The sequence below is a fragment of the Eschscholzia californica genome, unplaced genomic scaffold (genome assembly GCF_041429995.1).
Source record: "Eschscholzia californica isolate CP2 unplaced genomic scaffold, dmEscCali1.0.p SCAF_2, whole genome shotgun sequence".
NCBI classification, from domain to species: domain Eukaryota; kingdom Viridiplantae; phylum Streptophyta; class Magnoliopsida; order Ranunculales; family Papaveraceae; genus Eschscholzia; species Eschscholzia californica.
This window is the reverse complement of record NW_028238309.1, coordinates 49,053,580-49,068,004: the sequence shown is the minus strand read 5'-3', so window position 1 is coordinate 49,068,004 and position 14,425 is coordinate 49,053,580.

Sequence of the window (14,425 nt, the reverse complement as noted above, 5' to 3'; positions counted from 1 at the left end):
ATAAATTTTCAAATTGAGAATCAAATTGATGATTAAAAGTGTTTTAAAAGACTCAATTTCATTGAATTTCAAACTAATCCATGCTTGATTATGTTGATAGTTATATTTAAAAAGGTTTTAAACATAAAATTTGATTAATTAAGAATTGGATTCAAAGATTTTTTTCAAATTGATTTCAAAATTGTTCTTTGAAAAATTTCAAAAACCTAGATTTTGATCCAAAATTGGTTTGATTAAGAGTTGTTTTTTAAATTTTGGAAACTTTTGAAAAACAAAGATTTGGAATTTTATAAGTGTTCTAAAAGGAGTAGTTTTGAGTTTGGGAAACTCTCAAAACAAATTTGGAAAAATTTAAAAAGTTTCTAAAAGTTTTGAAAAATTTTAGAAGTGTTCTAAAAGGAATCCAAAAATTTAAGAAAAGTTTTAAAATTGGAAAATAGCAACTTAAAGTTGCATAAGAAAAAAAAAAAAAAAAAAAAAAAAAATTTCTTTTTGGAAACTAGGGTTTTGAAAAACCCTAGTGTCCGGCCAGGAAGCGTCCTGGCCGGACCAGAAGCTCCTGGATGCGTCCTCTGGACGCGTCTTGAAGACGCGACCAGCAGCTGCGATAGAAGCTTCTGGACGCGTCTTGAAGACGCGTCCAGAGCAGCTACTAAGGACGCGTCTTGAAGACGCGTCCAGGTCGTGTCTAAGACGCGACCAGCAGCTGCGAAGGAGCTTCCTGGACGCGTCTAGGACGCGTCCAGAGCACTCGACCAGACGCGTCTTGAAGACGCGTCTGGGAGGTTCTGGGTGTCTCGGACTAATCCGAGACACCTAGTGCTGGTCCGGTCCAATACCAGACACGTCTAGGACGCGTCTGGTACATGGACTAGCGTCCTGGCTCCGGCCAGGACGAGACCAGGCCTTGATAGGCCTCGGCCAGGACATGCCGGCCCTATGGGCCGTGCTATGTCCGGACCTTGTCCGAGCCCTTTTTGGGCTTGGGCCGGGACTTGTCTAGGACTTGTCCCGGGCTTTTTTCGAGGCTTTTCGGACCACGAAAAGGGACCATCATTCGAGTGGGAGTTTTTGCCAAAATTTTTTTTTTTCCGATTCCAACCAAATAATTCCGAAATCAATCCGGGCCATCCAAGAGCCCAAAACGGATTTCTCTTTAAATTGATTTATGAAATCATTAAGAATCGAACCAATATTTTTTCCGAAATTGACCCGGGCTTTCTCGAGCCCAAAACGGAGTTTTTCTAAAAGATGATTTTAATCATAAAACATAAAACCGGAAAGCACCATTAGTTGAATTCTTCGAATTTAGACTTAAGGTCCGCAATGTGACATGTGATGTCAACAAAAGTATCTCCCAAGATAATCATGCATATATAATTCTTAGCCTTGATATATTATATGATTGCATGTGATGTGAATGCGGGAAACTAGTATGGCCATAGATTTATTTCCTTATTCTTGTTTTAAGCACGGATGGGTGCATGCTTTGTAATTAATTTTAATTTCAAGTTTATACGATCTGCGAATCGTTAGAGTCTTGTAATTAGAGTTTAGGGTCTATGAGTTCATTGAAGAAACTCGAGGATGAAATCCAAAGGCGAGTGGGAGAAATCAATGGAGGTTCAAAGATGGCGATCCAAGACGAACCAAAAGGCGAAACAAGAAGAAAACCAAGGGAGATTAGATCTTCTAGGTTAGGGGCCATACTAGGATCCATGTCTGCTTGATTTACTTTCTCGCGCGCATCTACTTACTTATTTACGCTTTATGTCGTGGATGTTAGTTAGGCTAAATAGTTCACTATAACAAACACCAGACTAGCGTAAAAGTCCCCAAAAGTAATCTTGAGTAATCGCCTATCCAGATTAAGACACTCGTTGCTCCCTTGTTCGAGGAAGGTGGGTCGGCCTTCGCAGAGTACCTCCTCTACCTTGGGACAATGCGGGTAGGCCTATAGAAGAGGCCTACACGTCTAAATGGTTCTCCTCAACGAGATCAGCAAGAGAGTCTTGGATACTCGAGGCAAAAGGATAGATTAGTCATTCATTAATGAAATCTATCAACCAAGAGTCATAAGGTATGATCAGTGAAGTAGTTCACTCACCCGGAACGACGGAGTCAAAGGGTAGGGCCTTCGTCCGCTTTACTTCGAAGAACTGGGGTCTTGGAATCACTTATTCAATCGGGGACGATTTTTATTGAATAATGTGGGAAAACTAATGTTTTTCAAAAACGATAACGAGTTTTAAAACTTTGCCATTTCTTTTATGTAGTTCAAAGATGACAAAAGATATTTTCAACTTCCGCTCACTTCTCGACAAAGAGAAGCTGAATGAGCACAACTTCCTTGACTGGGAAAGGAACCTAGGAATAGTTCTCAGGATGGAAGGAAAGCAACATGTACTAGAAACTCCAATTCTTGTATTGGATGATAATTCGACTAAAGAAGAGATAGATGAAGAAAGGAGTGTGCGGAAAAAGGCAGAGCCCGTAACTTGCTTAATGCTAGAAACCATGGAACCGACTCTGCAAGAGCAGTTCATAGACATGGATGCTTACTCCATGATGCGACAACTTCGGGAAATGTTCCAGAAACAGTCGAGATTGGAGAGGTTTGAAACCTCTAAAGCAATTATGGACATGCGCCTTGAAAAGGGAAAACCAGTTGGGCCTTATGTTCGCCAAATGATCAGGCTCATAGGTAAGCTGGCTAAACTAGGTTTCCCTTATAGCCAACAAACGGCTACCGACACTATCCTTCACTCCCTCCATAGTGGTTTTAATCAGTTTAAGATGAACTACAACATGAATGGATGGGATAAAACGTTGGAGGAACTTCATTATATGCTTCTAACAGCCGAAAAGGACGTCGCTATAGTGGAGACTAAGAAGGACGTTCTTATGGTACAAAAGGACAAAGGGTTCAAGAAAGGTGGAAAACAGAAGAAGAAAACCGCGTCAAAAGGTAAAAGCAAATGAATTGCCAAACCTAAAGACAAAGGTCCTCCTCCTGACACCAAATGTTTCTACTGTGATGGCAAGGGCCACTGGAAAAGAAACTGCCCTAAGTTCTTGGAGGACAAAAAGAATGGAACAGCAGCTTCCAATTCAGGTATAAACAGTTAACTTATCAAATACTGTAAAATTCCCAAATTATGGTATGTAATACCTAAAATTGCCCTTTCATTGTGAATGTACAGGCGCAGCTGGGAACTGAGTATTTGGCTAAGGAAGACAAGATCCAAGAGGGAGCAGAAGCCTCGACTGCTAAGGATGCTGAAAGGGATCGAAGTCTACTTTAGGCACTATTCTAGATTAATCGTTTTTCTAGTTTTTTAACATCATCTCTGTACTAAGTATTATGGAGAATCAATAAAGAATTTTATTTCTAAATTGAGATGTTACTAAGTGCTAAGTTTAACAAACTATACCAAAAGATTCTAAACTTGGTCAAAAACCTATAAGATAGGTTCATCCCAATCGAAAGGGATGAGGACAACAAGTCCACTATAACCAAAACATGAATCAAACTGACAAGAAAGAAAGCCTTGAGTCAAAAACAGAGATTGATCTTCAAACGTACTTCTAACCTATCCATATTTGGAGTGTCCAAAAGGATTAAGATAAAGAACACGAATCAAACTCTATCCTCCAAAATCCATTTAGTCTAGACATAGCTTCTCACAAAACTACCAAAATTCCGTCTAACAGCTAAGCTTGTAAAAGCATTACAAAACTAGCTAATATCTGACCCAATTTCTTTTAAAAGAAATTTGGGCTTCTTCCATAACTAATCAAGAGAACAAAGTGTTTGTTGCTCATGATAGATAGTATTCTTCTAATAATTAGCACACCTAGTAGTCTGGGAGAAAACACTAATTATTAAAAGAATAAGTGGGAGAAAAGTACAAGTCGATTTAATTCGATCATGAGAAAAATCATGGAGGGTCATGAAGAACAATCATGAAACTTATACAAGTCAATTAAATTCGACCAAGAGCAACAAACTGCGACTCCTTGGAAAAGGAAAGGTTAAAGATATGATCTTATAAACCCACCGCACAAAAGCGAATGTCATTCGCCGGAGAACTCTCAAAACAAGTGAAAGTGTCTCTAAAGGAATATCTCAAAGTAGTTGAGAAAATTCCAAATTGTTGTTCAAAAGCCCTAAAAGGTCAAATCTCAAAGACACAGAAAATAAAGGTTATTTCTGAAGAGATAAAAGACCTGCGCAAAAACGGAAACTGACTCTAGATTTTGGCTAGAAGCCAAAATCATCGTGGAATCCATATCTCGTCAAGACATGAAGCTTGATAATTTAAGTCAACAAAAGACCTAAATTGGTTTTCCAAAATAGAAAACTGAGAAGGATGGAAACATTCGTGTTTCCCGAAACGAGACAAGAAGAATAAAGATTCTTCCAATCAAGTTATGTCCACAAGCATGCTTCAGAAATCTATCGATGGATTAAAAGCACGCAAGAGTTAGAATCTTCGATTCAAAAGGCAATCAGAGAAATTTGATTCCTGGAGAATGAAGAAAATCTTGAATCACGAGTTTCAAGAAGGTAAGTGGGAGTAAACAAACCTTCCGGGTCCGTATGCAGAGTACATACAAAAGATTGAGTACGACATAAGGTGTTGTATAACAGTAACGAACTGACTCAATAAAGGACCACACACAAAAGGATAAAATGCCATTTTGGGCATCTGAAGATCTATAAGCATAGATCAAAAGGATGATAGGATTAGAGAGACTCAGTACGCTGAGATGCTTGAGATCCGAAACAGAAAATCTAAGACTCGGAAAGTCTAAAAGAATTTCGACCCAAAAACTCATGACAGAGGGCGTTGCAAAACTCGGAGTCTAAAAGACACCGATGAGCTAGCACGCATGAGAGAGACATTTATGTTCGAAAACATAAAGTCAATCATGTTGGACATGATTAGCATTTAAACATCCGAATTCGGATTGGAAAACCGAAACACTACTTAGTACATCCTAGAAGGCTAAAGGATGAAGTAGTACAAAATTGAACATGTCATCGTACCAAACTTCCAGACATGGAAGGAAAGTAGGCTAAAAGTGTTTTAAGCCGGGAACTGTTGCAAATACTACACAAAGAATTAAAGGCCTTAACCCTAGTAAAGATTACTAGATATTATCAACGTTGAAGATAGTAATCTTCGAATTAATTGATAATAAGCAAAGTTTAAAACCGACTACCACGGTAGTCAAACTAAACTGTCACCTAAGACATAGTATGAGATTCATACACAGTCTAAGGCATGAGGTATAAATTTTAAACCTCGACAAGTAAAACTGAGTGGGTAAAAGGAGTTTTACGGAAGAGGCTCAGATTTACAACTCTCGTTATCAGAAATAATAAGAATTATTTCACCAGTCGTCTAAACTTGGTTTAGTGTTTAAACGACAGTCCATCGATAATAAAACGTTCCGAATAGGTTTGTCAGATACGTGATCTGATGAATGAAACCCTATTAAGTGAACTTGGAATAATTATTATCAAAAATCCCTGGTCCAGGTCATTGCATGGACAACAATGACTCACGAAGACTAGCACGGGAGTCGATGGGATAGCGCAGTTTCATGGGCTATATGAATAGTATATTCTATTCGACTACGTGGGTGTGTAAAAGGTTTATACACTGGATAACCCTCAAATGAGAAGTACATCACTCGTGATGAACGTCAATACTTCTCATAAAGACAATTGGAGAGATTCCTCAAAACATGAGTGCTCCACTCATCTTATGTAAGGAATGGCCGACTTTGGTTCCGTTAAACGCCGCGCCGTAAAAGGAGGTTATAAAGACGGATACTGGGAAGGACAGGATAGACATGAAGTTAAGTGGGAGTGCAAGAATGGATTGTGTCACCCTAATCACATTAGGTACAAAGTGTCTCAAGGCCACTTGATGAGTAGCAACTGAAAATGCGTGGCCGCGCTCAAACGGATTAAAGTGAATCGTTTGTCTTTTACAGTTGTACTCGGATATCAAGAAAGTCTGAATGATGTGACGTATCAGATGGGATACTAAATTGACACGGGAATCGAGGCATTGCACTTGTTCTAAGTCCAAGTGGGAGTCTGAAGGAGTTGAAGGAGATGTCCTTCGACCAAGGTGACAATGCGAACAAATTGTCAGATAGGACAATTGATGTGGAAGATCATCAAGTCCGATTGATTTAGGGATCGTAGAGTTGTAGCTAGAGACCAACTACGATCGTCGAATTACGAAGTAATTCGCGGCTAACTTCAATCGGATCCTACAACGGGTTACACATAAGAGTGACAAATTGATCTAGGATATGACTAGTGGGAGTGAGATATAATCATGGGAGTGTCCCATAAACATATCTCATAGGCCTAAAAAGGAATTAGGCAAAGATAGTACAAAAAGGCCAAAAACAGGGTTTTTGGGCCTAGACCGGTTCGGGTACTTCTAGGACTCGGATTGGGCTGAATTTTGGAGGGTTAGTTGCTGATATAATAAACATTATATCTACCAATTTTAGTGGTTTTTGGGCACCTCCTCCTTAGGGAATTGAGAAAATACCAATAGTTGCTATTTTCGACTATTTCCCTAGATCTTATTCTAAAGGGTGTTTTAGGAAACCTAAAAGGAGGTGGATTCTTATTAGGGTTCTATATAAACACTCTTAGGGCAGAGAATAAGGTGTGGAATTTCTCTCTAAGCTTTCTTACTCTATCACATCAAGTAGAGAGGGGAAAGTGAGCTAATTCCCATTAACTATCTATCTAGTCAAGAAGAAAGGAGTTCTTCTTTTCCAACCACCATTGGTGTGCTAGCTATACAACAAGATGGGAGATCAAATTGATTGCTCGTGTCCCAAGTAGAGGAGCTACACTTGAAGCTCTTGGTCTTCTTCAATCAATTCAACTAGTTCGAGGGAAAAGCGATTAAGGTAATCTACTATCTCCATTAGATTAATTACTAGTTTTGCATGTGATCCTGGGAATACTAGTGTAGACATTAGATGTCATATTTCCGCTATAAACACTAGTAGAAGGGTATAAATCCCTACAGTCTTGACTTTTCTTCTTCTGACTTCAATAAATTTTTTCGATTTTGACCCGGGCTATCCCAGGGCCCAAACGGAGTTTTTCCTTAAATTTATTTTAGAAATCATTAAGGAAGAAACTTAACGTGCCATTACTTCACATTTTACGAAAATAGACGTAGAGATGTCACAATTTCCCGTAAATAGCGAACCTAGAAACGAATCTAGGATACATACTCTATTTTATGAATGTCATATTTTGTATGTATGTATATGTGAATGCGTAGAGTAGTATTGCCTTTAGATAAGTTATTGACTCTTGTTTTTAAGCACAAGTAAGAATGTGCTCGAATAATACTTAGAGTATAGGGTCATAGAATCAAACGATGAGATCATGGTTCAAGTGGGAGTAATCAATGGAAGTTTAAGGACATAAATCTGAACAAACCATAGGCGAACAAGAGGTAACCTAAAAGATTAGATCTTTTAGGGGCTATAGTAGGAACTAATTAATTCCTTACGCAAACCCACATAAACTTCACGTAATAAGTCATGAATGGTTATGATAGAATTCACAGTAACACATACTTGATAAATTACGTAAAAGTCCCCAAAATTAAATTTTGAGTAAAGTGTACCCAGAATAAGACACCTGCTGAGCCCTTGTTCATCGATGGTGGGTCTGCCTCCGCAGGGTGTCATCTTTTACTTTGGGACAGTATGGGTAGATCTATGAAGAGGTCTATATGTCTAACTGGTTATTCTCAACGAGTCAGCAAAAGGGTTTTGGATTTCGAGGCAAAGGATGAATTGAACACATCAACGTATTATTCATCAAACAAGAGTAATAGGAGTATGACCAGTAAAGAGTTACTCACCCAGGACGACGGGGTTAAAAGCAGTGCCCTAGACGCTTAACCTCGAAGAAATGGGGTCTTGGAATCGCATTATTCAACTGGGGATGGTTTTCATTGAATAGTGTGGCAAAACTGTGTTTTTGCTATGATAATAAGTTTTAGGATTTTGCATTTTCTTTTAGTGTAGAGTATATATGACTATTAGAAAATAGTTTTCCAACCTTCGTTCATTCCATCAGAAGGAATGAAACGTAACTTATTTCCTTGATTCGATTCGAATCCGAGAAACGCTCTCGAATTCGAAACAAAGAAAACGCCCGAGAATATCCAATTCCTAATGTTCGTTGTTACTCAGTTTGTGAAGACAACTGAAAAGAACATTGAAGAATGTTTGAACCTAAGAAACAAGTTCTTCAGATTCAGCAACCAAAGGAATATGAGAAGAGTTCTTATGATTCATGTGGACAAAGGCCATTACAGGAAACTACCCTAAGTATCTGGAAGACAAAAAAACGGGATTGAGAATTCCGATTCTTGTATCTTTGTCTACAAAGTTAGTTTGACAAGTGTAGTAGACTCCCTTCATCAGATGTTTGAAACCGGATGTACAACTCAGTAGGAGCTGATGGGAATTACATACTTGAGTAAAAGGAGAAAAGGTCCAAGAGGGAGCAGAAGCAAGTGATTGCTAAGGATGTTGAATTGGATCAAAGTCTTCTTTTAAACACTGATCTAGCTTAGAACTTAATAAGTGTTATTATGTTCTTCTGGAAACATCTAATGTTTTAAATCAGTGTTAAATTAACAAAGTCGATTCTAGGAAAACTGAAACGTTAACAATGATACTATAGGCTACAATCAAAGGATTCAAACCGGTCAACTCTGGTTTTGTCATTGCATCAAATTGACATAAGACACATGAGGAAGATCCAATAGTATGGAATTATAAAGTCTAATGATTTAGAATCATACGACACATGTGAATTTTGTTCAAAAAGACTATTTGACAAAGTCACCTTTTCGAAAGAAAGATATGACTAGTGAACTAATAGTCTTCATACATACGGATGTATGTAAAACCATTAATACACTAACTAGAGTTAACCAGAATCCACTTGAGCGAAAATATAAATCATTCGATTGGATCGAGATGGTGAATATTTAAGTCAAGAATTTGATGACCATCAAAGAAGTTAAGAAATAATTTCTCATCTTACTCCAACAAACACATCATATGGGTGATGAGTTCAGTGCGAGTAATCGAACATGTTAGACATGAGTCGATTAATGTTGGGTATAGGCCAATCTTCCAAACACTTTCGGGGATATATTCTCAAACACGGTCGTTTATCCTACCTAACCACATTCCGTCTAAAGCTGAAAGACACCATAGGAGTATGGATTTAGAATGGTTCCATAGCGGTCTTTTCTAAATGTCTGAACTTGCGAAACTAACGTAAAGGGCTTACGAGTAGTTTGCACATAAGACAATGTATTTATTTATGGGATAAAGAAACATAGAGGATTCTTCAACAATCCGTCAGAGAACAAAGAGTTTGTTGCTCGTGATGTGTCTTGCTTGAAATAAGAGTTATTCTAATAAGACAAGTGGGAGAAATTTAAGATATTGAAGAAATTCGATAAAAGCAACAAATTGACAATGGTATGACAAACCAACGGTGGTATACGTCAGAAATTGTGGTTCCTATCTATTCTAGCCGATAGATATGGAAATAGAGGTAGAGATAGTAGATCTCGGAGATCCTTCCGCATAAGTCGAATTAGATTCGCATGAGAGCCTTCAAAGAGTTGAGAGCGTCTCTAAGTTGTTCAAACCCCTCTTAGGCCTTGAAGGCTCATAGGTCTGACTTAGAGGCCTAAATCATACTAAAGAAGAGATGAGCTACCTACACAAAAGCTATGATGAAATCACTCCGAAATATGGCTTGGAGTTATAAGATTAGAATGGAATCCACGTCTGAAATCAAGTTTGGAACTTGATCTATTTTCTTAAGGGAATAGTTCATGTTAAGTACAAATAGGTTTTTCAAAGAGTTTGAAAAACGGACAAGGATGGAAACATTAGTGTTTCTCAGAGATAGACTAGAAAAGAAGGTCAAAGAATTCTTGGTTTAGACCATGAAAATACCATCTCTCAAGTCACGATGCTTAAAACCATAATGATTAATCACTAAGCAAAAGAATGTGCACATGACACATTCCAAAGGAAAGTTGACCCTCCTGAAATCTAAGTGACAATTGCAAGCTTTAGAAATCCATCGAAGGATTGAAGTATGCAAGTAGGAGTAGGAATATTCGATTCTGCAAAGTAATCAAAAGTTGGTTTATTTAAGAATGAAGAGAAATCCTGAATTCAGATAGTTCAAGAAGGTTAGTGGGAGTGACCCAGTATTCTTTGGTCGGTATGTAGATAACATACTAGAGATTGAGAACAACATTATGATGTTGAAAAATAGTTTAAAGCTGACTCAATAAAAAGGACCATACACAAAGGTGAACTTCTTTTGGGCATCAAAGATCTATGGTGATAGATCGAGGAGATGATAGACTAGTTCAAGAAAAGGTCTTGAAAGTCCAAATGTGAAAGACTCAAGTAGAGTATTTCTACCCAAGTCTCATGGCACACAGCTTATCGAGATTCAACATCTGAAGGATTCTGATGAGAAAACACGCATGAGAAAGATGTTTATGATCAAGGCATAAGATCGATCATGTTGGACATGATTAGCATCCGCCTCGACGTCTCAAAATACTTGGAGTATCTATGGTCGTCGCCAATCAAATCTAGATAAGTTGATCTTGATCGTATACAGTTTTTTTAGAAGAACTTGTGATAAATTCTCAGTAACAAAATAAAAGGTTGATAAGTCATATGTTGCAAACATCCAGAATAAGATGACAATCTTGACATGGAAGAATAGCAAGCTGGAAGGGTTCCAGGCGAAGACTGTTGCAAACTTTACAAATAAAAGAAAGTAGTCAAAGCTTGAGAAACTTTAATTTAGTATTTGGAATACTAAAGATTATCATAAGGATGATAACCAGTAAAATCCTCATAGATTAGATCTACTAACTAAACTGTCACCTTAGACTAAGTATGAAAGTCATACTAGGGTCATAGGCATTAAGCTTTCCTGAAAAGCTTAGACTGGTAAACTTGAGGGTGTAAGGAGTTACACGGGAAGGCTCAAATTTACAAACTCTTATTATCAGAATAAGTTAATTACTTCGTCGTTAAAATCATGGTTTAGTATTTAACCGACAGTCCAAAAATAATGAAGCATTTCAAGTAGGATTATCAGATACGCGATCTGGTGAATGAAACCCTACTAAGTGAACTTGAAATAGATTCATTATTAAGTCCCTAGTCCAGGTCATTGCATGGACAACGATGACTTACGAAGACTAACATGTAAGATTGACTAATAGCGCAGTTTCATGGGCTATAGGAATATGGTATTCAAGTCAATTACATGGGTGTATGATTGGGAATATACACAGTACACTGGATAACCCAACATGAGAGTTCTTCAATGAGTAATGAAATACGTGATGAACTCTCATGGGCAAGATTGGAGAGATTTCTTAAACATGAGTGATCTACTCATCTTATGTAAGGAGTGTCAAACTTTGGTACTGCCAAACGCCGTGCCTGATGAGTCATGAAAATGTCTCATCTGAATCTCTTAATTTGGGTTAGTTAGTCTATTTCGGGCAGTTACTCTGATGAATTGTGTGTTTCTCTTTCCCAGGTGTCTTTTACGGAGTTCAGTGTGAAAACTTGATAAAATCGAGAGAAAGACATGTTGAGGGCATTTTGGTCATTTTGTGCACTGAGAATTTTGGCAAATATTGACACTCGGATGAAACTAGAGTTCATGACGAACTTGTGGGCGAAAACGGAAGTCAAATCAGAGTCCGGACGCAAAAACTAGGACGGGTCAAAGTTATGTTTTAAATCGGTTGACCAGAGGTCGGCACAGATGTTGTACACTTGGCGCACATATAGAACCGGAATTCAAACTTCGGTACACTGTTGGGCGGATTGGGAGTCGTTCGGGAATTACACCAGCTAGATATCTGGTATAGCTGGAAGTAGTTTATCACCGTAGCCCTAGATATCGGACGACCCTCAAAGACTGTAGTACGAGATCAACTAATTTAATGTGCAAGACACGGTACTTAATATGCTTCTGCTACACAGAATTAAAGCCATCGCGCCAGCTATTATTCACGGGACTTTAAGAATTTGCGCTACAGTGCGCTAGAAGCAAGATACTTCGGTGCTCCCGAGATGATCCAGTGGCCGGTTTTACTAGCTCAACACGTGGCTTCATCTGGATTGCTTTGCAACTTACTAGGATATCTCATTAAGCACCATAAAATAAGAGAATTGCCATCAAGATCACGTTAAGATAGGCACGGCATTACTGGTGGGTTTATACCCAATTGGAAACACCCATTCTCTTCAAGGTCTCTCTTTGATTGTTATCTTGAAAATAATTCTAGAGATAGAGAGCTTGAAAGGGAAAGAGATGGAGAGATTGAAGATAATGTTTTCCAGAACGATTGATGGCAAGATAGGATTCGATTGAGAAATTTAGAGAAGAATTGGAAGGTCTTGGCTGGAGGTTAATTGAAGGAGATCCGGGATATTTCTTCTCTTCATTTTTTAGAAACAGAGATCAATGGAGTGGTTTTTAGAGAATGAAATTTGATGGAGATTTTATTTGAAGATTGATTGAAGATGGCAAGTGGAGAAGATTAAAGAGAGATATGTGCTGTTCTTCCTATTAACATAAGATTTTGACTAGTTGAAGAAGGAAAGAAGAGATAATCATGGTGGCTGGATTTTTACAGAGAGAAATAATAGGCAAGAATCAAACCATTGGCTGGTTATATAAGAAAAGAGAGAGCAGCCATTTGATTCATCTCATCTTGGGGGGATCATCTCTCTAGCTCAATTAGAACACCAAGATCAGAGAGAGAGCATCTATCTCACGGCTAAGACAAGAAAACAGAAAGTTATCAATTCTTAGAAAAACCAAAGAAACCACCATCTTCTATTCTTATTTTAATTCATATTCTTTCTTTGTGAGAGGGGGAGTGAATAGAGAAGAAAGAAGGAAGAGTGATTGTGTTCATTGTTATATTGTTTTCAGAATTTGAGAAGAGAAACAGAGAGAGAGAGAGAGAAGTTTGTAGAGAGAGAGAAACAACAAATCAATATATCTTATTTACTACTTCATTTCTCTTTTGTAATTTCCTCTTCATATTAGTGTTACAAACATAGAATCACTTGTTCATTTGGTGAAAAAGAAGAAAAGAAAGAAAAAAAAAAACAATGAAGATAAAGGAATTGCCTAAGGAGGAAGAAGACTCTGTTTGTCTCGATTCTCTCACTGGAAAATAATTTTCGCATCTGCTGGAAAGTCATTTTCTCCAGGGGAGTGTTTGGCATTCACAGGGAAAATAGTTCTGAGCAAGAAAAGTTTTGTTCCCTTATCCTTATTTATCTCTTATTCTTCATACTTGCTAATGTTATCTTGTTTGCCATGAGTAACTAACCGTACTATCTAGGGTTTTACTATGAAACCATATTTGACCTTTTAGAAACATATTTTTGATCGATTGATTATCTCGATTGTGCTTGAAAGCTCGATTTGTTTTAATTTGTAGAATTGATTTTCTTTTCATTGTTTATACTTTTAAATTTGATATATCATGCTTAGATTAGATTCTTTGATGATATATGCTTATTGATTGATAAACAATAGTTTAGAGATTTGTTTTTCGAAATAAACAATTACATTGTTATAGATTATTGGTTTTAAACGAAGACATCTCCCGGAATTAGGATAGTTCATTATCCGAACTTTTGAGTTATAGGAAAAGAGAATTGATTAGATACTGATTCTAAAAGTGACTGTATATGGTGAATTTAGAAACCATAGGCTCTCTCCCCATTTGAGTTCATTGTATCATAATTTGTTTTAATATTTTGTTCGTTATTATTTTATCACCAAAACCAAAACCATTTTCAAAACCGTCTTACTTCCAAGTCTTAGAATAGGTTTCACTTAGTCTCTGAGGAACGAACCGGTCTTACCGGAACTATTACTTGACGCCCGTATACTTGCGGGTGGTGACCTATTTAGGAAACTTTCTAGGCCCATCAGTGCCGTAAAAAGAGGTTATAAAAGCGTATTACCGAGAATGACACGATAAACATGAAGTTAAGTGGGAGTACAAGACTGAATTATGTCGTCCTAACTAGGTTAGGATTAGTTTCTCCGGGCCATTTGAGGAGAAGCAACTGAAAATGTGCGGCCGCACTCAAATGGATTAATAGTTAATCATTTGGTTTGACAGTTGTTCTCCCGATCAAGAAAGTCTGAAAGGTATGACGTATCAGATGAGATACGATCGAGCATTGTACTTGTTTTAAGTACAAGTAGGAGACTCAAGGATATATCCTTGCGGTTTGAAAGAGATGT